We start from the raw sequence: 26,694 nt of genomic DNA, 5'->3' as shown, positions 1-26,694 counted from the left end.
GCACTTAGGGAGGCTGAGACGAGTGGATCTCTTAAGGTCAGGAGGTCGAGACCAGGCTGAACAACATGATGAAACCCCATCTCTACCAACAATACAAAAATTAGTCAGCTGTGGTGGCAGGTGCCTGTAATCCCAGCTACTCAGGAGGCTGAGGCAGGAAAATTGTTTGAACCCAGGAGGCAGAGGTTGAAGTGAGCCAAGATAGTGCCATTGCAGTCCCGCCTGGGTGACAGAGCAGGACTCCATCTAAAAATAAAAGAAAAACAAAAACAAATCTACTCTCTTAGCAACTTTTTTTTTGAGACAGAGTCTCACTCTGTCACCCAGGCTGGAGTGCAGTGGTATGATCTCGGCTCACTGCAACATCTGCCACCCAGGTTCAGGTGATTCTTGTCCTTTACCCTCCCAAGTTCCTGAGATTACAGGCACCTGCCACCATGCCTGGCTAATTTTTGTATTTTTAGAAAAGACAGGACTTCACCATGTTGGCAAGGCTGGTCTCGAACTCCTGACCTTGAGATCTGCCCCACTAGGCCTCCCAGAGTGCTGGGATTACAGGCTTGAGCCATTGCACCCAGCTTTCTTAGCAAATTTTAGGTATACATTTTAATTAACCATAGGCACTATACTATACATAAGGTTTGCAGATTTATTCACCTTATAACTGAAAACTTGTACTCTTTTACCAACAAATCCCCATTTATCTTACCTCACACCTCCTGGTAACTACTGTTCTACTATGCTTCCGTAACTTCAACTTTTTAGATTACACATATGAGTTAAATTAGGCAGTTTTTGTCTTTCTGTGGCTGAGTTATTTCACTTAGCATAATGTCCTCCAGGTACATCTATGTTGTCACATAGACCAATTTGTCCTTCTCTTTAAGGCTGAATAATTTTCCATTGTATGTATATATCACATTTTCTTTACCATTCATTATTGATGCTCACATAAGTTGTTTCTGTATCTTGACTCTTGTGAATAATGCTGCAATGAACATGAGAATGCAGGTGTCTCTTCAAGATCATGATTTTACTTCCTTTGCATATGTATCAGTGAGATTGTTAGATCATATAGTAATTCTATTTTTAATTTTTTTGAGAAACCTCCCAAATAACATTCTCATCAACAGTGCATAAGGGCTTCCTTTTCAGGCGGGGCGTGGTGGCTCACGCCTGTAATCCAAGCACTTTGGAGGCCAAGGTGGGTGGATCACCTGAGGTCGGGAGTTCAAGACCAGCCTGACCAAGTCTTTAAAAAATAAAGTCTTTAATAAATAAATTTAAATAAAATAAATTTATTTTAATTATTTTATTTAATTATTTATTTATTAAATAAATTTAATAAAATAAATTTATTTAAAAAATAAAGTCTTTAAGAAATAAAGTCTTTAATTAATAAATAAAGTCTTTAAAAAATAAATAAAGACCAGTCTTTAAAAAATAAAATAAAATAAAATAAATTTTAAAAAGGGCTTCCTTTTGACATATCTTTGCCAACACTTATTTTTTGACTTTTTGTTAATAGCCATTCTAACAGCTATAAGTGATATGTGGTTGTGGTTTTGATTTGCATTTACCTGAAATTAGTGAGGTTGAGAATCTTCTTATATACTTGGCCATTTGTTTGTGTTATTTGGAAAAATGTCTCTTCAAGTTTGTCTGTGAACAACAGCCTCTGGATGTCCTGACAACATATGCCTGAGGTTAGGGTACAGCTTGGTTTTATACATGTTAGGGAGACACGCGATATAGGTCAATACATGTAAGAAGTATATTAGCTCAATTCAGAAAGGTGGGACAACTCAAAGCAGGGATTTCCAGGTCACAGGCAGATTTAAAGATTGTCTGATTAGCAAATGGTTGAAAGAGTATTTATCAAAGACTTGGAATCAAATAGAAGGGAATGTCTGGGTTTTGATAAAGGGATGTGGAGACCAAGACTTTATCATGTAAACGAAGCCTACAGGTAGACTTCAGAGAGAATAGACGGTGTTTCTTACCAGATTTTAAAAGTCTGTTCTATCAGTCTTAAGGTCTCTGTGTTGCTGTTTGTGAGACATGTCTGACCCCCACTTCCCATCATGGCCTGGACTAGTTTTTTGGGACAATTTGAAATGCCTTTGGCTGAGGAGAGGGTCCACCAGTCAGGTAGGGGGGCTTAGAATTTTATTTTTGGTTTACAAGTTCATTATATATTTTGGATATTAACTTCTTATCTGAGATATGGTTTGCAAATATTTCCCCTTGTTCTGTCAGTTTTCTTTTCATTTTGTTGATTGTTTCCGTTCCTGTGTAGAAAGTTTTTGTTTAATATAGTTCCATTTGTTTATTTTTGCTTTAGTTGACTTTGCTATTGATGTTATATCCAAAATTTACTGCCAAGACCAATGTCAGAAAGCTTTCTCCCTATGTTTTCTAGGAGTTTTTTGTTTTCAGGTCTTATTTTAACTCTTTATTTTGAGTTGATTTTTGCGTACACTGTAAGATAAGAGTACAATTTATTTCTTTTATATGTCGATATTCATTTTTCTCAGCCCATTATTGACAAAATTACTGTGGGAGCCATAGGCTCTTGGCCCCCTAAAGGTTTGCTAAAAATCACTGACATTAGGCAGATTGATTTTTAGGAGAAAAGGCATAAAAATTTATTTAACATGCATCCACAGGAGCCTTCAGAATAAAAGCCTAACTTCCCAACGAGTTACAGAAATGTGTATATTATCCTGAGGCGCAGTAAAGAATGCAGACTATGGGCAAGTCTAGAAACAGGCAAATCAGGTTTAATGGCAAGGCAGGTTTAAAGAAAGAGAAATGAGGAGACCTGACTAGCAAAGGTGGCCTTTTTGTGTAGATGAAGGCTCCCTCAGAGAGAATAGATAGTAAATGTTTCTTTTCAGATCTTTAAAGGTGTCAGTTCATCTGCTAGAGGTGGAGGAAAAGGTTTTAAATAAATAATTAAGGCGTCAGACTCTCAACTTCTCCTGGATCTGGGGGAAGGCATAGGAAGGGAAGTAGAGATGGCTTCACTAATGGAGATTCTCTACAGATGCAAATTTTCCCCACTTAGAATAGCTTCACAAGGCCACTTCTGCCTGCTGGCCAAGAAGCAGCCATTTAAAAATATGTCAAAGAAATGTATTTTGGGATAAAGTATTTTAATTTCCTTCACTATTCTTTCCCTATTGTGTAATCTTGGTGCTTTTGTTGAAGATCAGCTAACTGCATATGCATGGGTTTATTTCTGGGCTCTCTGTTCTTTTTCATTGATCTGTGTATCTGTTTTTATGCTAGTGCCATGCTCTTTTGATTGCTACAATTTTCTAATATAATTTGAAATTAGGACAAATGTTTTCTCCTGCTGCTTTCAAAATTGTCTGTCTGATTTTTGTAAGTTTTGTTACTAGTGGCAAATCCATATAGGTTTGCAGCAATCGCAATTCTTGCCTCCTCAGAAGAAAGAGTTTGACTGAGAGACAAAAGCAGAAGGAGAGACTAAGGCAAGTTTCAGATCAGGAGTGAAAGTTTATTAAAAAGCTTTAGAGCAGGAATGAGAGGAGGTAACGTACACTTGGAAGAGGGTGAAGCAGGTGACTTAAGAGATCATCTTGGAAGAAGGTAAAGTGGGTGATTTGAGAGATAAGTGCACGGTTTGACCTTTTGTCTTGGGGTTTCATATATTAGCATGCTTCCAAGGCCTTGCATCCCTTCTCCCCTGTTTCTTCCTTTGGGAGGGGCTGTCTGCACGTGCAGTGGCCTGCTAGCACTTGAGAGGAGGGCATGCAGTGTGTTTACTGGAGTTGTATATATGCTCATTTGAGGTATTCTTCCCTTACCAGTCAAATGTCCCTAGAAGGTCATATACTAGTTAAACTCCACAATTCTGCCTCTTAATGTGCAAGCTTGAGCCCATTCACCCAACTCCTGAGATCTTATCAGGATGTTGCTGATCACCAGTTTCAGGTGTTTCTATTTATTGGGAGACTGCCTTTCCCTGGAGTTGGCTGTGACCAATTATTATCTTAGAGAGACAGTTAACAACCACCTGACCATCACCTGATGGTTGCCTGAAATTTTTGGTGGGTGCGTGTGGCAGGGTTGGAGGTTAGGCCCTCTCTTGACCTGCTCAAGCTTGACTAGCTACCTACTATAACATTTCCCCCCTCAAGAGTCCAATACCCCAATTCTTTGAGGAAAATGGATGAAGGTCAATCTTCTGTAACTGATTCCTGCTGACAGAGAGGCGTTTTAGTGGTTGTTCTGCAGGTCTTGGCCTCTTGCTAGTTGTCAGGGCAGAGCTGGCTCCATGGGTTGGTGAAAGCAGTGTCCAACCAGGTTTTTGCCTCTGTCGTGTCCCACTGATGAGCAGTCTAGGGGTTGTCTGTAGAAGGGTGCCTCTTGAATATTGAGAGGACCGTATCCCTCAGTGACATCATCTGGAACTTGATGGCCTGAAGACAAAAGGAGACAAATAGGGTTATTAGAATTAGAAGAAAGCCAAACCAAAATAAGGGGGTGATGATAACTCCAAACAATTCTGAGACTGCCAATATGCTCAGGTAGTTGATGGCCATAGTTATGCCTGCTAAGACTTGGGTGTGTGGGGTTGTTAGCTGGTTCCAGTATGTGCTCAGAATTAGAATGTTGATCCAGATTTTTACATTTCCCATCCATCTTGTTTCTTCTGAGTTGCAGCCAGAGATCACTGGTTGGTTCACAGGAATAAGAAGGGTTAGTCTAAATTGCAGACAAAAATTCAAAAACAACTGATGAGACTACAATCTAATAATAGCTGTACCATAGTTTTTGAAACATAATTTTTTTCTCTCCAGTCCTCAGTTTTATTAAAGACAAATCATGATAGAACTGACTTGTTCACAAAATAAAGTCTTATTATACTTGGCCTGATTATTCGCGTAAAGCACAGTGAGAATAATTATTTGCCATATAGCCTCCTTTTAAAATTATCTTTAATGAAACTTTGTTCCTTAAGGAATTTCAGATGAGACCTTTTTAAAGCCTTAGGTTGGCACCATCAAATACCTGTATGACTTGGGTAAAATTTCTCTCCTCTTGAGGTCCCAAGGTAACTTGGGGCTTCTAGGCCTGTTAGAAAGTGACATTCTTTACTTACCACAGACCAGGAACCCCATACAGGGACTACGTAGCCAAGGTATGAGGGCAGTTTTCTGAAGGGGCTTTTATTGGCTTCATAATTTCATTTTGATTCCTTAAAGGAAGCCTGCCATTCTAGTCAAAGCCTTGGTAAAATAACCAGTTTGTCGAATTGTGTCCTGTAGAAAACAGATTCCTTTTTTTCTTTTTCTTTCTTTTTGAGACGAAATCTTGCTCTGTTGCCTAGGCTGGAGTGCAGTGACACAATCTTGGCTCACTGGAACCTCTGCCTCCTGGGTTCAAGCAATTCTCCTGCTTCAGCCTCCCCGAATAGCTGGGATTACAGGTGCCTGCCACTACACCCAGCTAATTTTTTGTATTTTTAGTAGAGACAGAGTTTCACCATATTGGCCGTGCTGGTCTTGAACTCCTGACCTTGTTATTCACCCACCTTGGCCTCCCAAAGTGCTGGGATTACAGGCATGAGCCACTGTGCCTGGCCCTTGAAAACAGATTCTTATTGCACTTATGCAAATAACTATATTGCCATAAGTTAAAAATGCAAATAGTTTCCAAATTCTGGATAAATTAGGTAGAGAGAAAAAAATAAGCTCCAAATTTTGTTTACAAGAGTATATTTTACTCAATTGTTAAAAGCTATAAATAGCTCAAAAGAAAAGTTTTCTTGGCTCTGAAAAACAAAGGATCAGCAATGTTTTAAGCAAAAAGTCATATAAGGATTATTTCAATCTTCTATCAGTTCAGTCCAGGCAGCTAACTCCTGTTCTGCTTGATATTCATGAACATTTCAGCTCTCTAATAGAGTCCTGAAAGGTTTTTTTTCTTTATTCTAATGTCACAATCTCCAAAGTTATCTGAAATCTGCATTTAAGAGCACCTGTTAGGCCAAGTACAGTGGCTCAAGTCTGCAATCCCAGAATTTTGGGAAGCTAAGGCAGGTGGATCACTTGAGGCCAGAAGTTTGAGACCAGCCTGGTCAAGATAGATAGTGAAACCCTGTCTCTACTAAACATACCAAAAATATAGCCTTTTGTGGTGGCACATGCCTGTGGTCCTAACTACTCAGGAGGCTGCAGCAGGAGAATTGCTTGAACCTGGGGTGGCAAGATTGTGCCACTGTACTCCAGCCTGGGTGACAGAGCAAGACTCTGTCTCAAAAAAATTTAAAAAGAGGACCTGTTAGAGCCTTAGAGCTAATTATAAAACCATCTGTTAAAGACAATTAAAACAAGACAATGGTCTGTGGATGACAAAAAGTCTTAGGGCAGCCACAGTCAAAGACACAATTGACAAGGACATCAGACAGAAGTGCAGATAGGGCTTGACTCTTTCTAGCATAGCCAGGGGGCATGGCAAACTCTGTATATCCCCAGGCTTTACCTAGCTTTAAAGCAGACAAGGCGTACAGTTAAGTCATTGTAGCAGTTTATGAAGCATTTAGTAGGCATAATAACCTTTAAAATTGCATAGCATTTCTTTTATAAATTCCCTTTCATGAATCTTTTTTATGACTCACACAGACTATCTACAACATGCTTTGACTTTCTAACTTGTCCTAAACATCACTCTTTTTAAGCAACCAGTTATTTTACTTTAGGACAAGAATTTACCATCCAAAATACTTTTTCATATCAAATTTCGTTTCTTTATAAACTTCCTTGCCTTTGAATTTGACAAACCATTGAATTGTACTGCATGCTGCTTTGCACATTCTTTAAAGGGGGGCACATGAGGAGGTTATTTACATTCTGTACTGGAGAAGTTATCTCCCCTCAAGATATTGCTCAGTTAGATTTTTGCTAGGCCTTGTCTGAATAAGTGTGGCCTATTTCTATGCCACTGGGGTAGGATTGTCCAGGATGCAGTTATTGGTTAAAGATTTAGGTAGCTTTCCTTGGAGAAATAGAGCTATTAGAAAGATGAATTCAGGGGTCAGGTAAATATTAAGCAAGCACCCATGCTGGTGAGTATATTTTTCCCCTCAAGAGGTGTTGGGTATTTAGACATCACCAGGGACTGGTCCCTTAAGTAATATAAAGGGATGTGAATATTTTCTTTTGGAGGGATGGGGTGCCATTTCTCCCAATTACCTGACAAGATTTGGAAGAGAGTTGCTCAGAGAAGATTAGCACAGAGTAGTCAGCTCTTGAACCCAAAAAGGAAATTTATAATTTTACTTCCAACCTCCAAAGTTGCCCTCAGCTTTGTCTTGTTGATGGCAGTGTCTGATTTGGAAGCCAGCCAGAGCAGACAGCCCCTTTAGCTCAAGGCCATCAGGAGTTGAGATTCTGTCCCATGGGTGGTTTAGACCTCAGAGCAGTCTCACTTCCAATGGCCAACCTTCTGCCAGAAAGGGCAAGCCATCCACGTGGCTTTTATCCTACAGGGGCAGTGCCTTGCAGTGGCATGGCTTCCTGCACCAATGGTAATTACCTGGAGAAGTGTCCTTGGGGCAACCTGGAGGGGCTGGTGGACTTGCAGAGCAGCCAATAGTTGAGCTCACCTTCTTTCCCTTTGTTTCTCCTTTTTCTTAGCCCTGTCCTTCTTATTCTGCTCCCAGTTATGAAAGACTGAAGAGGCTAATTTGAGGACCTCCTACACAGGGGCACTGGGTTCCAAGGCTGACTTTTGCAATTTTCTTTTCATTCATTTTTAAGCCAAATAGTGTTACAAAGGAAAACTAGTTTCTTGTTTTAAGGTTTGGGGAAATCTTTCTGTTTTGGGAGATGCATCCAAGGGATATGTCATGTGTTATGGAGACGAGATTATCTGTCTGTGAAGACAGAGAAGAAAAGAGTAAAAACAAGGTGTCCCCTCTTATTTTCCTATTATCCTATATGGGGCATCCCCTATTCATCCTTAGGGTTCCAGAATGAACCAGTCTTACCATGTACCCTTTACCTTGGCCCCATCTCAACACAATTATGCACTTGAGAATAGAGGAGATATTGGAGTAAACAGTGGGCCCCCTGTTTATCCTTGGGGTTCCAGAATGAACCCGGCTTACCATGTATCCCTAACCTTGCCTTTGTCTTTGTTCTGATGGTAATCTGTTAGTCTGGGACCAGTCTTTATCTCTGTCCTATGGGTTTCTTGTGCCTGTGGTATTGGGCTGGCCTATATCCTTGTCTCCATGACCTCATAGTGACTCTCACTTGGAGCATTATAGCAACAAAATCATTATCTTTTCTCAGATTCCCATTTTCCATGTTCTTTAAGTAGACAAGAGGCCTGCTTTTCAGCTAACTGCTTGAAGGGGGCTGGACTTCCCTTCCTTTAAATATGACCTTGAAGGTCTTGATGCATGTTGAGAAGGGCATGGAAGTGATTAGAGAAATGGAGGCTACAAGAAGTGGGAGGAAGTGAGAATACTACTCATGGGAAGCCTTCATATACTTACAAAAACAGCAGCTCTTGAATTTTAGAGGGAAACGTTTATTTGCCCTCTTGACATAAAGTAGTAACTTCCAGAGGACTTGGGGCTTGGAGAAAGAACTCACAAATGGCAAAGGAAGAACTTTCCCTCCTTCTGGAGGGGTTCTAACTCAAAATAAGCAAGCATGTGGGGTTCTTAAAGGGCCACAGAGTGAGACCTTAAGCAGGTGAACAAACTGTTTCAAAAGCCACTGAAAAACTTACGCTTGGAGCATAACAGGAACAAAAGCATATGGGAAGCCATAAGTTGTCGGCAAAGCCAGGGTTCCAGTTAGTGTCTATCTCCACAATGTGCCAAGAGACAGGGGAAGGATTGGAAGTCATCTGAGTTGGTGGGGTAAAAACAAGTATAAATCTCAGGGGATACCTGCAAGGAAACCCATGTCTTTGCTGCCGTGCAAATGCAGCAAGAGCTGCAGGAACATGAATTACAGGGAGTGTGTGTTGAAGAAGTCATGTGGCATGCAAAGTGAAAACAAGGAGGCGGACTTGCCCCCAAGGCAGTCCGGTGGGTGTGCAAGGCCATTTCAGAATATACATAGAGAAAACAGGAGAATAGGCAGTGTAGGTTTTTTTGTTGTTGTTTTTTTTGGGGCAGGGGAAGAGATAATTTTAGTTGAAAAAGCAGAAGAAATCCCAAACATTCCATGGGTTTAGGCTTCAGCCCTATCACTCTCACTAACTCCCTGTTTTGAAGGGCCATTAGTGCCTCAGTTCTACTTGATGTGGGCCCCAAGATTTTTCCCACCCCACAAACCACCTGCCAGGGTGAGCTGAGAGATCAGCCAAGAGGAGCAGAGCCACTTGTGGCTGAGAGGAATCATTCTGGGGGTTGGTTAGTAAGCAGGGGAGTAAAAGGGGAGAAGAAAACCATGTATAGGGGTTGAATGTCTCCAGCTGAAGAAGGTAAGGTGTAGAAGTTTCTTACCACTAGGGAACATAGCTGAGTCATGCAGCACTGAAGTATGTTAACAGCAGAATGTATTTGAGTCATGTATTATACCAGTATTATACCAGCAGCGAATTCATACAGGTCTGCAGCAATCTCAATTCTTGCCTCCTCAGAAGAAAGAATTTAGCTCAGGGGTATAAGGCAGAAGAAGATACAGAGGCAAGTTTTAGAGCAGTAATGAAAATTTATTAAAAAGCTTTAGAGCAGGAATGAAAAGACGTAAAGTACACTTGAAAGAGGGCCAAGCCGGTGACTTGAGAGATCAGCTGTGGAGTTTGACATTTTGACTTGGGATTTTATATATTGGCATTCTTCTGGGGTATTGTGTTCCTTCTTCCCTGATTCTTCCCTTGGGGTGGGCTGTCTGCATGTGCAATGGCCTACTAACACTTGGGAGAGGAGCATGCACAGTGTGTGTACTGGAGTTGTACATGTGCTCACTTGAGGCATCCTTTTCTTATCAGTCAAATGTCCTTAGAAGGCCATATCCCAGTTAAACTCTGCCATTTTGCCTCTTATTGTGCACACTTGAGCCCACTCACCCATCTCCTGAAATCTTATCAGGAAGTTGTCAATGACCAGTTTCAGGTGTTTTAGTTTATAAGGAGACTGTCTTTCCCTGGCATTGGTTGCAGCCTATTATTATTTTAGAGATACAGTTAGGCCTGTCTCTCTGATGGCTGCCTGACATTCCTGGTGTGTGTGTGTGGTGGGGGGTTGGTGGTGGGAAGTGAGGAGCCCTCTCCTGCTCTGCTCATGTCTGACTAGCTACCTACTGTGACAGTTTGAATTTAATGTGTCATGATTGAAGAAAGCAAAGATCACTTGGTGACCGTCTAGAGGCAAAACTTCTCTATGGAATTTAGAAGTAATTAGATTTTCCTATTATCTAAAGCTGGCATCTGGTACCAGGCTTCTTTGCCCCAAATTTATCAATAACTAGAATATTTATACATCTCCAGAATGCATGTATGTCAAAACTCATTGTGTAACCCTTGCTGACATCAAGGCACCAAAATGTCTACAAATGTAATAATTTATCATGACCTACATGCCTAATATGGTCTAAATTATCCTTAATGCTTCTGCTTTAAGGTCCATAAATACACCTAAGGAAAAATCCATCACAGTGCACTCAGTCATCTCTTGTTGAGGTGCTCTGCTGCACTCTTCTTCAGTGTTCTATCTAATAAAAGTTTACTTTTCAAATCTATACTGTTGTTGGTAAATTATTCTTACTATCCTGCTATCTGTGAGCTGACCAGTTTCCATTGCTTGGGCTCTAATACCTCACCTAACAATGGAAAAGTCATCTTTGGGTTGCCTCTGTTTGGGAATTTTTGATCTTCATGTACCTGGCTGTCCATATCTCTCTCCAGGTTTGGGGAAATTTTTGTTCTTTAAATCAGTTTTTCAATTCTTTCTCTCTTTTGGTGCTTTCTCTCTCTTTTCCTTCTGGTACTACTATAATCTGTATATTAGTTCTCTTGATAGTGTTCCATAAATCCCATAGCCTTTTCTCATTTATTTTCATTCATTTTCTCTTCTTTCTCCTCTGACTGGATAATTTCAAATTATCTGCTTTGAGTTCATAGATTTTCTTCTGCTTGATCAAGTGAATTGTTGATGCTCTTCATTGCATTTTTAAGTTTATTTATTGCTTTCTTCAGCTCCAGAATTTTTCAAAATAAATTTTATTGTGCTAACAAGGTACAGGAACACCTTGTTTTGTTGCATTTTGCTCTACTGTGCTCCATAGATAATTGCTTTTTCTCCTTTTTTTTTTTTTGAGACAGAGTTTCACTATTGCTACCCAGGCTGGAGTGCAATGGCGCAATCTCGGCTCACCACAACCTCCGCCTCCTGGGTTCAGGCAATTCTCCTATCTCAGCCTCCTGAGTAGCTGGGATTACAGGCACGCACCACCATGCCTAGCTAATTTTTTGTATTTTTAGTAGAGACGGGGTTTCACCATGTTGACCAGGATGGTCTCCATCTCTTGACCTCGTGATCCACCTGCCTCGGCCTCCCAAAGTGCTGGGATTACAGGCATGAGCCACTGTGCCTGGCCCGATAATTGCCTTTTTCTCACAAATTGAAAGTTTGTGGCAACCTTGCATCAGGCAAATCTATTGCTGCCATTTTTCCAACAGCATGTATTCATTTCTAGTCTCTGTGTCACATTTTGGTAATTCTCACAATATTTAAAATTTTTCATTATTATGTCTGTTATGGTAATTTGCAATTAGTGATGTTTGATGTTATTATCGTAAGTGTTTTGGGACACCACAAACCACACTCATATAAGACAGGAAACTTAATTGATAAACTTTGTCTGCTCTGCCAACCTATCTCTCCTCTTCTTGGGCCTCCCACTTTCCTAAGACACAACAATATTTAAATTAGGTCAGTTAATAACCCTACAATGACCTCTAATTGTTTGAGTGAAAGGAAGAATCACATATTTCTTACTATAAATTAAAAGCTAAAATGGTTTAGCTTAGTGAGGAAGTCATGTTGAAAGCCAAGATAGATCCAAAGTTTGGCCTCTTGCACCAAACATTTAGCCAAGTTGTGAATGCAAAGAAAAATTTCTTGAAGGAAATTAATGATGCTACTCCAATGAACACATAAATGGTAAGAAAACGAAACAGTCTTATTGCTATTATGGAGAAAGTTTTAGTTGTCTGAATAAAAGATCAAAGCAGCCACAACATTTTCTTAAGCCAAAGCCTGATCCAGAGAAGGGCCTTAACTCTCTTCAATTCTAGGAAGAATGAGAAAGGCAAGGAAGATGCAGAAGAAAAATTTGAAGCTAGCAGTTATTGTTGGTTCATGATGTTTAAAGAAAGAAGCAATCTCCATTACATAAAAGTGCAAGGTGGGCCTGGCGCGGGTGGCTCACGCCTGTAATCCCAGCACTTTGCAAGGCTGAGGTGGGCAGATCACGAGGTCAAGAGATTGAGACCATCCTGGCCAATGTAGTGAAACCCCATCTCTACTAAAATACAAAAATTAGCTGGGCGTGCTGGCGCGCGCCTGTAGTCCCAGCTACTCGGGAGGCTGAGGCAGGAGAATTGCTTGAAGCTGGGAGGCGGAGGTTGCAGTGGGCTGAGATCGCGCCATTGCCTGGCCAAAGAGTGAGACTCTTGTCTCAAAAAAAAAAGAGCAAGGTGAAGCAGCAAGTGCTGATGTAGATGTTGCAAAAGTTATCCAGAAGACCTAGCTAAGGTAATTAATGAAGGTGGCTTTACTAAACAATATATTTTCCATGTAGACAAAATAGCCTTCTGTTAGAGAAAGATGCCATCTAGAACTTTCATAGCTAGAGAGAGGAAATCAAAGCCTTGCTTCAAAACTTCAAAGGACAGGCTGACTCTCTTGTTAGGGGCTAGTGCAGCTGATGACTTTAAGTTGAAGCCAAAGCTATTTACTATTTTGAAAGTCCTAGGGCTCATAAGAATTATGCAAAATCTAGTCTACCTGTGCTCTATCAATGGGACAATAAAGCTGAATAACAGCATATCTGTTTACAGCATGATTTTCTGAATATTTAATCCCACTGTTGAGACCTACCACTTGGAAAAAGAGATTCCTTTCAGAATATTACTGCTCACTGACATTGCACCTAGTCACTCAAGAACTCTGATGGAGATGTACACGGAGTTTAATGTTGGTTCCATGCCTGCTAACACAACATCCATTCTGTAGCCTATGGATTAAGGAATAATTTCAACTTTCTAGTTTTATTATTTAAGAAATATGTTTCATAATGCTATGGTCACCATAGATGATGATTCCTTTCATGAATCTGAGCAAAGTAAGTTGAAAACCTTGTGAAAGGATTCATCATTGAAGATGCCAATAGAATATTTGTCATTAATAGAAGGAGGTCAAAATATGAAAATTAACAGGAGTTTGGAAGAAGTTGATTCCAACCCCTATGGATGACTCTGAGGAGTTTAAGACTTCAGTGGAGTGCGTATTTGTAAGATGGGATGGAAGTAGCAGGATAATTAGAATTAGAGGTGGAGCCTAAGGATACAACTGAATTGCTACAATCCCATGGTAAAATTTTAATAGATGAGGAGTTGCTTCTTATGGATGAGCAAAGAAATTGATTTCTTGTGATGGAGTCTACTCCTGATGAAGATGCCATGAACATTGTTTTAATGACAACAAATAATTTATAATATTACATAAACTGAATTGATAAAGCAGCAGCAAGGTTTGAGATGATTGATTTCAACTCTGAAAGTATTTTAAAATTAAGGTATGTCCATTTTATTTTTATTATTTTATTCTATTTTTTTGAGATGGAGTCTCACTCTGTTGCCCAGGCTGGAGTGTGGTGGCACAATCTCAGCTCACTGCAACCTCTGCCTCCTGGGTTCAAGTGGTTTTCCTGCCTCAGCCTCCCAAGTAGCTGGGATTACAGGCACCTGCCACCACGTGCAGCTAATTTTTGTATTTTTTAGTAGAGATGGGGTTTCACTATGTTGGCTAGGCTGGTCTTGAACTACTGACTTCAAGTGATCTGCCTACCTCGGCCTCCCAAAGTGCTGGGATTACAGGCATGAGCCCTGTGTCTGGCCCATTTTATTTTTAGACATAATGCTCTTGCACACCTAATAGCCTACAGTATAGGGTAAACATAACTTCTGTATGCACTGGAAACAAAAAGTTCATGTGACCCACTTTATTGTGATGTTTTCTTTATGAAAATGGACTGGAACTAAACCCACATTATCTCTAAAGTATGCTTGCATACAATATGATGCTATAGAGTACATGTATAGTAAACAGATTACCGTAATGATGCAAATTAAATATCCATCAACTCACATAATTACCCTTTTGTATGGCAAAAGCAACTAAAATCCACTTAATGATTAATAGTATGAATCCAGGATCTACTAGTTTTATTACCTGCAGTCCTCATGTGTATATTAGATCTCTAGACTCGTTCTTCCTACGTATCTGCCACTTTGTACCTTCTGACCTACATATTCTGTTTGTTTTTTATTTCTGCTCGTTAAACTTCTCGTTTGGTTCATGTGCTGTTTTCCTGATTTCATTAAGTTGTCTGTGTTCTCTTTGTGGCTCACTGTGTTTTTTCTTAACAATTATTTTAAATGTGTCTGGAAATATGTAGACCTCCATTTTGGAGGGTTGTTTACTGGAAAAATATGGTGTTTCTTGAGTGGTGACATGTTTCCTTGATTTTTCATATTCTTCAAAGTCTTGAGTTACCGTCTTTGCATTTGGATATATAGTCATGTCCTCCAGTCTTCACTGACTGGCTTCAGGGGACAAACACCTTCACCAGTCAGCTCAGCTGGGTATTTGACAGCTCTCTCAGGCCTTTTCCATGGATGCGTCCATACCACCCCTCTTGCTCCCTCTTTGAAGGAAATTCTTAAGATTGTATGCCTTCTATAAATCCTGCAGCACCAGACCAGATGCTGAGAGGCTCTTGTTTGTCCTCCCTAGAGCAGTGCCCTAAAATGCTCACATTTGTGTGCTTTCTCCCAGTCCCATGGAGTTGGGTGGTCTGTCTGCACATGCTGTCTGCAGAGGCTTGCACTTCTGTCTCCAGGGACACATGTGAAGAACAGGCTACAGGGTAGGGGGTAGTGATGCATGTGGGGCATTGGGGGTACCCATGGGCCAGTTGGGGTGGTCTGCAGGTGAGACATCCCAAACAGCTCATGGGTGGGTTTCTGATGGACTCCCTGAAGCAGTAAGTGGGGTCCATGGCCCTTTGTTGAGTTCTGAGCCCTGGTGGCTGTGAGTCTTTGCCTGTCTTCCCTGGTTGCAGCCTCCCTCCCCACTCAGCTGTGATAATCACCTCAGTATTTTCTGTGGGGTGAGAAAGAAGTGGGCCTCTTGGGCAGTGTCTCACACAGCTGGAGGAGCCGGGAGCTCACTCACCGTTGTCTCTTCTTCCCGTGGGAGAAATTGTGGGCTGAGGAGATCTCTCTTGGCACTGAGTTGTGCTACCTTGCAGGAGAGGTGTCATGGGTAAAGGGAAACTGTTCTTCTTGCCCTCTTCAATGCATCTATTCTTGGATTTTTTACTCCAATAATGTTCTGGAATTTCTCCACTGGCCACCCAGGCTCCTGCTACAGTACTCTCATCCATGGGTAGTCATCAAAATCAATGAGTCCATGGGGAAATGATGGTAGAAAACTCCTATTCTGCCATTTTACTGACAGCATTCTTCTCTACTTTTAGATTCTTTATTGTAGCCCCGATGGCTTCCATTTGCCTACTAAAGGCACGGTGGTCTTTAGCAAGAAAATGACCATGTTCCACTCTGGAACGATTGCTCTTAAAAATGACAGTTCTTCTAAAGCAAACATTTTTCTCCGTTATATTAGTCACAGAATGTAACTTCCACCAGAGCTTGGAGCTCTAGGTGATATAATCTGAGCTTTACTGAGTACACCAAGAAATTAAGAAGAGAAACACAAACTATCATCTATCACCTAGTACACTATATTTACCAATCTATAGCCACTTCCACTCTGTTTCAGGTAAATTAGGTTAACACTAGTTGCCATAGACAACCCCTCCATATTATCTATTATCAAAATTATCTATTAATTAGTGGGTTGACAGATAAACCCCCAAATTCCAGTTGCTTAACACAATAAAATACTTTTTTCCTTTATACAAAGGCAAAGGTGGCTGTTCTTCAGGTAGACGTTTCTCATGGTGACTTGGGACATGGACTTCCTTCCTCTTGGGGTTCCACCAGTTTCTGAAGCCCCAGAGCTCCTTGTCTCCATCTGGCAGTGGGGGATAAAGGAGACGGGAGACACACATGCTCTTTCCTCACTCAGCCTGGAAGCGACTTGCATCACTTATGCTCACATTCCAGTGTGATGCCAGAGAGCTAAGAAATGGATTCCTTGGCTGGGCAGCCAGTTCCTAGCAACAACTGCACACTATGGAAGGAACAGCTGGCCGTTCTGTCACACACTGATTTTGAGAAGGGAACACAATAGGTGATTTTCCATATAATTTCCATCTCTCAGGGTTGAATCGTTGAAGGTTTAATAAGACTGATGATTGTAATCTCAAATTAGGATTTGTAGCAGTTTATAAAATATTCAGGTAATACTCATTTGTGGTGGGATGTGTTTATGTATGTGGTGGGGGCTGTGATGGTGGAAAAAGCTATTCTGCAGCTTTATTGGGTTTTCCTAAATGATGGAGATAAAGGTTTTTGATAGTTGCCTTGGATGAACACTATTTTGTTGGCTTTCTTAGTAAAATTTGACTTTATGAGCATAGCACATCTGAGGAGGGTTTTATGTGTTCCTCTGTGGTTTGTTGAGGCAAGAGGAGAGGGCACCTGACCATGTGTGCTATTGTTAAAATCAGGAAACACTTTCTTTCCTCCCTTTGCAGTAAAGAACATAAAATTGAAACATGCTACATAGCCTGAAGACCAGTCTGAGCCCGTGTTTGGGAAATTGAATGGCTTGATCATGTCATTCATAGTAAGCTAAGGTGACAGTGCATCTGATCTGAGTAGCACAAAGTGTAATTCTATTACATTCATATTGTTTTTTGTGCCCTTCGGAATTCTGATGAATTCTGATTAACTCTGCTAATCACCCGTGGCCTGCCAGACCTGCTGAGCAGTCCTGCAGTTGGATGGGTGGGAGTATTCAAGGGCTGGTACCATGAGCAGCAAAAACAATAATCTACTACTCTGCAGTAGGTATTACTTTGCATTCCTATCTCCTCTCCAGTTGTTATAGTAAAGCACTGGTAGGAGGAAAGGTAGAAATGGCATCAGTGAATACACGCATAATGACTGCTTGTCAATTTACCCATATTGCCTTTTTCATTCTTCTCAAGTGGTCATTTTCATATAACTGATGCCGCGTCTCTTCATTAAGAGGTAACAGTACATCAAGGCAGAACTATTTACCCAAATGATAATTTCTCCTTGTGCTTTTTCTCCATTTCCATGTCAAATTTTAGATTATCAATATTAATTTTGCTTGAAGTCAAGGATCAAATTGTCAATGCCAGCCAACTATATAAATTTGCTTGTCACTAGTGGACTTAGGTCTACTGGTTACTCCTTTGCAACATCCGTTCATAAATAGAAAAATTGCATGGGCAGTTCTTAAGTGTGATTCATGATCATCATAGGAGAAAAGTTCTCAAATTCTTTTTTGCATCTGCCTTTCAAAGATTTCAGTTGTATTTCTGTCTACATTAAGGTGCTTTTCTTTTTGCATTAATATTAATTTTCTTTCCAAGGATTTGGTTTGGTTGTGGCTTTTCTGACCTGGTTCCCTTCTATATCGTATGCTCAACTCTCATATTCAAAGTAGAACAAAGCAATAGTTAAAAAAAATCCAGTATTATAAAGCTGCAATACACCAAAATTTTAGTTCAACTTTCTCTCCATTATGCTATGCTAAGACAGGTTCTAACATGTTTTGTCTTATTAAACTTCTCTCCAGCAGAATCATCTTTATGAACAGCACATAGAATGCAAAGCATGATACAGCTGGGCCAACACTTACTGGCTTTCCCTTTCCTTTCTCTGTCCTCAGCTCCATATCTGTATCCCACATCTGTACTGCTCTAGGGAGAACCCAGCTGAAACTTGCAAAAGAGTGCACTGGTCTCTTTTATTCTTGCTGTTCCAGGAGATGTAATATGCACTAGGAGGAGGTGTTATGTTCTATGACCACAGTAAAGCCCAGACGTGAAAACATGTGTAAGATGTCCTTGGGATATTTCCTAACCACAGACAGCAAACTTCAAGTCTCCAAATCAGCTACTTGGAACTGCTTTTATGGGATATGACATTTAACAAGGATGGCAGTGCCTAGGATAATATTGAAATGAACCAAATAATATGCTAAGAGGGCCAAATACATATGAGTTGTAATGTAATTTCAAGAGTATTTGTGTCTGTTTTTAACATCCTTTCTCCCCGATTCTTTCAACCCCACTTGTATTCTTCTGTAAAGCCTTTCCAAGCCCTGAAAGACTTCAAAACGCAGTAAGAACTCACTGGACTATCCCGTAAGTCATGTCTTGCCAACCCAATCTATTCTCCATAGAGGGATATTTTAATGCATAAACAAAATAATCTCACTTCTGTTTCCTGTTGCACTTACAACAAAATCCTAATTCTTTACCACAGCCTAGACGGTCTTGCACGAATGTGACCCTGCCCATCTTTCCAGTATCATTTCACACCTTCTCCCACTTTTGCTCACTCTGTTCCAGTTATACTGTATTCGTTTAGCAACTTGAAAATGCTAAGCTATTTCCCACCTCAGGACCTTTAGGTGTGCTCTGTAGTCTTTGCTGGAACACAATTATCCCAGTTCTTTTTTTTTTTTTTTTTGAGACAGCGTCTCGCTCTGTTGCCCAGGCTGGAGTGCAGCGGCATGATCTCGGCTTACTGCAACCTCCTCCTCCCAGGTTCAAGCAATTCTCCTGCCTCAGCCTCCTGAGTAGCTGGGATTACAGGGGCATGCCATTATACCCGACTAATTTTTGTATTTTTTAGTAGAGATGGGATTTCACCATGTTGGTCAGGCTGGTCTCGAACTGCTGACCTCATGGTCCGCCTGTCTCGGACTCCCAAAGTGTTGGGATTACAGGCATGAGCCACTGCGTCCACAATTATCCCAGTTCTGCTGAGCTGTATCCTTCAGGTCCTTCAAGTCTGAATTTAAATGCCACCTCTTCAGAGAGGCGTTTCCTGGCTACCATGTTTAAAGTAAGTTCTTCACATTCTCACCCTCTTCATCTCTATCTTGATGCCACTTTGTTTTCTATGCATTATGGTATTTGTTTACTTGCTTATTATCTCTTTCTCCTACTAGAGCATAAGCTTTATGAGGGCAGGAACTTGTCTGTCTTGTCTTTGTATCCCCAGCACCTGGCACAGCTCGTCACACAAACCAGATTGTTTGTCACTGTTTGCTGAACGATGGTTTTTATGGTCCCTCCATGGTTGGCTTTTCCTTCCCACAATGTACTTCCTTATAGGGGCAGTTCTTTGTTTATAATTTGCCTTCCAAAAGGAAACTTATAAATGACTTTTAAAAATTAGAAGGCAGTGTATAGAAGCAACTTTTGAAAAACTGTATTTCGAACGACAGCCTTCAGGATCCTATGTAGGAGCCCCTGGAATTGCGATACTTAAAAAATGAAGCCAATAACTGGTGCATGGCACTGTTGCACACAAACAGGATTTTAATTATATTCACTTCTCCATCCCCTACCCAGCTTCCGCGACGCATTAAAGGAGATACGGCCAGGTAAAACCCACATCTGAAACTTACAAGGAATATAAATAAGGAATGGCAAATGTGATTTGGGGGAGAAGAACAGAGGAGAGAGAGCAGGTGACTGGCTGGTGCCTGTGGGAGGAGTTGGGACCTGAGACTGGGAAAGGACCTTCCATTTCTTAGCACCGTTCCAATATAACTGGAACAGAGTGAGCAAAGGTGGGAGAAGGTGTGAAATGAGACTGGATAGATAGGCAGGGTCACATTTGTGCCATACCTTCCTGCTTCCAAGCTTGGTTGATTTCATCATGCCTCAGAGGTGTGCCCCTTGTTCTGTGGTTGGATCATTTCCAAAGCTTATTTGATCTTGGAGGTTGGGGACCCAGAATGAAGATGGAAGCAGGTGGGTTAGGGCATTCCTGAATAGAGGGAGGCTTTTTCCATGGGTTTTGTGGTCTGTCTGTGAAAGGGACTCTACGCTGGCCCTGGGATGTGAACATAAAGGAGCAATGGGCACCTCCCCCAGCTCTCCTGGGAGAGACTCACAGCTCGCCAGCCACGGTTTCCTCACACCTAGGCCAGCTTTTCCCAGCAGAGGGAACTTCCCGCTCAAGGCCTCCTCTGTTCTGAAGCCCAGAAATGGGGCCAACAGGAAGACTCTCACTTCTCACTTCTCAGCTATATGGGGAGATATCCAGAGTGAAACTCACACACCTATACCCCCCAAAGGAGCCCTAGGTCTCACCTATCTCCTTCTGTGAGTGACTCCACACAATATTCCACCCGTCAATTGAGCCATTGCTAGCTGAGGTGCTGCACTTTTTACCCCCACCATAGATCCCCGGGCATGTTCTTGTTCTTCCTTCACCCATCTCCCCACTAACAGAGACTGATTTTAGCATTTCCTTCCTGGTACAAGGCCTTAAGGTCTTTCTGCTGAGGGGAGAGAAGGGCTCAAAAGGCTTTGGTGTGATGTCTTCATTGTTTTCCCCTAGGGCCACCCTTATTTACTTCCCATTTTCAACAAAGGAAAGATGCCCCTGTGGGACAGTGGAGGGGTCAGGGGTCAGACAGGCAGGCTGCTCCCTCACCTAATCACCACCCTCACCCTCCTTCCCATTCCCCTGTGGAACTTGATAGTCACAGCTGCCCAATGTGTACAATAAGGGCAAGAAGATGATCTACAACAAGCCTCACTCACCATCGTGTGAGCTGTCACAGAAGAGGGAACTGTTAACTTCATGATTTAGATTGTTTTCTGGCTAATTTGTATGCCTTGCTGTGAAGAGTACATACATTTCTTTTAAACTACAGTAAGAAGAAAATACCACATTGGCCACCAATACTTCTAGGCAGAGTGAGAAACACTTTGCCTGGAATTGAGGTCCTCACCACACTAAACATGACAGCTACGCTGTGTGACTGCCAGCACACCCCAGAGAATCGCAGGATGGGCCTGTGGACTGAAAAAATATCAATGTCCCTTTCAGGTGATGGGAATCTTGTTTTATTTTGCTCTCTCTATTTTAAATTAGAAAACAGACTAAGAAATGGTTAAATGTGTTTGCCGGAAAATATTCAAGTGTAAGGCAACAGTTTCCAAATTCCCTGCAGAGACTGGGCACAAGGGAACATTGGCAGCCAAGCCTGTTATTAAGAAGGTCACAAGATGCCATCTGTTACTGCATGCACTTTACTGTTCAAGCATAACATCGACTAGGAGGTGGCTGCAATTGATTTTGCCTGTGAACTTAAAAGATAGAGCTATGATGGACACCATAGTGAGTTTAGTAGGCTTATATGAACAAACCATGTGTCTGACTATGAGATGGGCAGGAGTTACGTGGGGAGAAAATAGGGAAAAGGTGAAGCATTATTTTCAGTTCTGTCCTTGGTTATAGCTCAAATGTAATTTGGGATGCTCCTGGGTGATTTTCTTTTGTGTGTGTGTGTGCCTGGTTTTAGCCATTTACAAAATATGGTAGTAGAACTGCCTTCTTTATTTATAATTATGAAGTTAAGGCAGATAAATGGGGGAGAGCATGCATAAAAAGACAGATAAATGAACTGCCTTATTCTTTTGTTATCAAAGAATAAAAGAATTAAAAATTCTTTTGAAGAAAATTCTTTTAAAGAATTTTAAAAATCCACAAAGTTAAAATGGCACAATCAATACTCACCTACCCTCTCCTAGATTCATCGATTGTTAATATTTTGCCACATTTCCTAACATTCGCTTTACCTCAATCTCTCTATACTGATATACCTACAAATACTTATTTGCTGGAATGTTGAGAGTAAAATTAAAATGTCATAGCAGTATATCCTAAATATTTCCACATGAGTATCCTATGGATAAAAATGTTCTCTTACATAACCACAATATTATGATCCCACTAAAAAAAAAATGACATTTTCTTAAAGTCAGCTGATTAGAAAAAAAAGGAATTTAACATTGCTAGAATAATTTTTACCTAATATGCAGACCATTGAATGAGTTATTCTTAAAAATCTGTCAGGAAAGAGATTTGCTCTCTAATCTATCTTGACGGCTAACACATCTCTCTTTAAGACAATGATACCTTATATTTTTGAGACACTTCGAAAAATCTGATGGAAGCTCTGGGCCCTATCTTCAGAAAAATATTCATAAAGACAGTACCAGTCTGTGGCCTGTTAGGAGCCAGGCTGCACAGCAGGAGGTGTGCAGTGGGGAGCCAGCAAAGCTTCATCTGCATTTATGGCCACTCCCCTTCGTTGGCATGACCATCTGAGCTTCTCCTCCTGTCAGACCAGCGGCAGCATTAGCTTCTCATAGGAGCGCAAACCCTATTGTGAACTGCACATGCGAAGGATCTAGGCTATGTGCTCCTTATGAGAATCTAATGCCTGATGATCTGTCACTGTCTCCCATCACCCCCAGATGTGACCATCTAGTTGTAGGAGAACAAGCTCAGGGCTCCCACTGATTCTACATTATGGTGAGTTGTATAATTATTTTATTATCTATTACAATGTATTAATAATAGAAATAAAGTGTACAATAAATGTAATACACTTGAATCATCCTGAAACCATCACCCTTGCCCCTGCCCACCTGCCTTCCATGTTTCCATGTTTCCATTGTCTTCCCTGAAACTGGTTCCTGGTGCCAACAAGGCTGGGGACTGCTGCATGAAGACACTTAAACTGGTCAACAATGTATACATCTTGGCTGCTTCTAGTTATGTTTTCACATTTAATCTAAATTCTCCTCCTCTGTGTACATACAATTTAAGACCACAGTGCTCAAAAAACATGGAGAACGTTTTATCTTCACCTTCCAACATTGTGTTTTGTGTTCATGAACCTTCATTTCAAATGATAGGCATGTGGGAGCTCAAAGTTTCCCCAACCTATTAAAGGAAAACAGAGTCACAGATAAGGCTGACAGTTGTACTATGGCCGACACCCAGTAGGTGGACTAAATGATTAGAACAGAAGACCTGGAGGTATGCTTCTAAACTTGAGCTTCTCTGATTCTGCAAGTCTACACTTGCTTTCTTGATAATTTGCTTTTAAAAACTAAATACCTGTAAACTGGAATTACAGGAAATACAGGTATTTCCATCAGGGTTGGCACAACATTTAAGGACCTAACACCTAAAGATGGAATTTGTTGGTAATCACAAAGATATTTAGTTTTATCAACAAATTGCCCAATTCAGTTATAGTTCTAAGACTGGGCAGGGAAGCAAGAAGGTACATGCTAGCAGATTAAGGTAACATGAAATGTCCTTAACTAAAAGGCAGGCTGAAGCTGCCAAGGTCAAGTTGTACCATAGGCCCTATTTTGTGAACTGTGAACTTGCAAAGAAAAGTCACTAGCTAACCATACTACAACATAAGGGAGCTTAACACTGGTTAAGAGGAACACCGGTTCCTCCATACCGACTAAAGAAAATGAGAGACATTTCTAGTTCAGTTAGAGTAATAATCAAGTTGGCTGAAAGATGAACACAAATGTGTAAATACCTAATGCTATGGTCTAGCACAATCCTAATGTCTGCTTTTGTTCCCCCATAATGCACCAAATGCCTCAAAATTACTTTCTGTAAAACTTTAATATTGTAGAATCATATCACTTACTAATTAATGATTAGTATAATTCTTGAAAGGAAGGGTAACAAAAAGCTAGTTAAGCCTCTGGGAGGCCTGTGGGATTTATAAAAGTCTTACAGAGCTTTGAAAGGCTAAGAATTCACAGAGCGTGGAACAATCAGCACTAATTGTGAAGGATAAACTTCTTATCCATCTGCTTTTACTGTGACTGTGAAAAAGTAGGTTTTTCTTGAATTTAGCTAAGTAATTGTTAAGCTCTTTGACTCTGGCTTAAGATATCTTGTTTTTAAAAAGAGTTTACCAGCATAAAATAGCACACAAAGCAAGGAACATTGGCCACTGGCTAGTTTTCTCTCTTGACTTATTCCTAATGACCAGACCCCATCATATTACATCAAGCAAGACACCCTTTCAGCATTTTCCTCTGATTTTTAATAATATCACACCAGATAACTCAATATCATTAGTCATTAAAAAATCAAGCTGGATACCATGGCTCATGCTTATAATCCCAGCAGTTTGGGAGGCTGAGGTGGGAGGATTGCTTAACCTCAGAAGTTCGAGACCAGTCTGGACAATAGCGTGAGACTTCATCTCTACAGAAAACGTTTAGAAATTAACTGGGTCTGTAGCATGTGCCTGTAGTTCCAGCTACTTGGGAAGCTGAGGCAGATGGATCACTTGAGCCTGGAAGCTGGAGGTTGCAGTGAGCCATGATCATGCACTGCACTCCAGCCTAGGTGGCAGAACAAGACTATCTCAAAAAAAAAAAAAAAAAAAAAAGAGAAGTACAAGTAAAAAAGCACAATGACATCATATGTTCTCATTTGGAAGTGGGAGCTAAGCTATGAGGATGCAAAGGCATAAGAATAATATAATAGGTTTTGTGGAACTCAGGGGAAAGGGTGAGTGGGGGTGAGGGATAAAAGTGGGTGCAGTGTACACTGCTTGGGTGATGGGTGCACCAAAATCTCAGAAATCACCACTAAAGAACTTATTCATGTAACCAAACACCACTTGTTCCCAAAAAACCTATTAAAATTAAAAAAATTTAAAAATTTTAAATAAATAAATAAAAAGAAATAAAACACAGGCCGGGCGCGGTGGTTCAAGCCTGTAATCCCAGCACTTTGGGAAGCCGAGGTGGGAGGATCACGAGGTCAAGAGATCGAGACCATCCTGGCCAACATGGTGAAACCCTGTCTCTACTAAAAAATACAAAAATTAGCTGGGCGTGGCGGCGTGCGCCTGTAGTCTCAGCTACTCGGGAGGCTGAAGCAGGAGAATTGCTTGAACCCGGGAGGCGGAAGTTGCAGTGAGCCGAGATTGCGCCACTGCACTCCAGCCTGGCGCCTGGTGACAGAGTGAAACTCTGTCTCAAAAAAACAAAACAAAACAAAACAAAAAACACAATGAGCTACTACGTCACATCCATTAGAATGGCCGTAATCACAAAGACAGTAACAAACTTTGGGGAAGATGTGGAGAAACAGGAACCTTCATTCATTGCTGGTGGGAACATAAAGGAATACAGTCATACTGGGCACGGTGGCTCACACCTATAATCCTAGCACTTTGGGAGGCTGAGGCAGGTGGATTACCTAAGGTCAGGAGTTCGAGACCAGCCTGACCAATATGGTGAAACTCCATCTCTATTAAAAATACAAAACTTAGCCAGGTGTGATAACACACTCTGTAATCCCAGCTACTCTGGAGGCTGAGGCAGGAGAATTGCTTGAATACAGGAACTGGAGGTTGCAGTGAGCCAAGATGGTGCCACTGCACTCCAGCCTGGGTCTGGGTGACAGAGCGAGATTCCATCTCAAAAAACAAACAAACAAAAACAGCTACGTTGGGAAACAGTTTCTTTAAAAGTGAAAGAAAATTTAATAGCAGGATCCAGTGATTCTACATATAGGTTTTTACTCACTAGAAATGAAAACATATATCTACACAGACTTGCAGGTGAATGCTCATCACAGCATTATCCATAGCAGCCAAAACTGGAAATAACCCTAATGTCTGTCACCTGGTGAATGAGTAACAAAATCTAGTGTATTCGTACAATGGAATACTATTCGACAATTAAAAAAAAGAACAAAATACTAAAACAGCTACAGCATGGATGCCCCTCAAAACACCGTATTAAGTTAAAGAAGTCAGACATAAAAGATCGCACAGTGTATGATTCCATTTGTATGACATATCCAGTAAAGGCGAATCTATAGAGACAGTGGATGAGTGGTTTTCTGGTGCTGGTAGTAAGAAAGGGTATTAACTATAAATGAACAAAAGGAATCTTACTGGAATGATGAAAATACTCTAAAACCAGATTACAGTGATGGTTGCATAACCTGGTTAGTTTACTTAATTCATTGAACTGTATACTTAAATTGGGTCAATTTTATGGTATATAAGTTATATCTCAATAAAATTGTTAAAAAATACAATTGAGCTTCCCAAGACCTTAATAAAAGTTTACAGCCTTGAAATGTCAGCAGTCTTACTTCTCTCTAATTCTGAATGTAAGTTTGTATCATAGCATAATATTTCAGACACAAAAATGTTTACCTCTCCCAAAAGCTCCAGAAGAATTACTATGAATTTAACTAGTTCAGTTTGGTCTTACCTGTTTGATGTTTACTTTTAAAAATAGATATTATTCTTAATTGACACATAATAATTGTATATATTTCTGGAGAACAGTGTGATATTTTAGCACATGTATATACTTTGTAATGAGTGAGTCATGTGGCATATCCATCACCTCAAATATTTATGACTTA

At 40.7% G+C, this 26,694-nt stretch overlaps 1 protein-coding gene across 1 annotated transcript in view; it reads left to right on the top strand.

Moving 5' to 3' along the window:
- The window catches only part of CUNH4orf51 (chromosome unknown C4orf51 homolog), a 65,183-nt gene that overhangs the window by 14,769 nt on the left and 23,720 nt on the right, over positions 1–26,694 (top strand). The gene's annotated exons all lie outside the window — the stretch shown is intronic.

Source organism: Aotus nancymaae, unplaced genomic scaffold, assembly GCF_030222135.1.
Source record: "Aotus nancymaae isolate 86718 unplaced genomic scaffold, 86718_ANA_hifiasm-v0.15.2.pri h1tg000033l, whole genome shotgun sequence".
Lineage (NCBI taxonomy): Eukaryota > Metazoa > Chordata > Mammalia > Primates > Aotidae > Aotus > Aotus nancymaae.
This window is presented reverse-complemented; position numbering and strand designations above follow the sequence as displayed.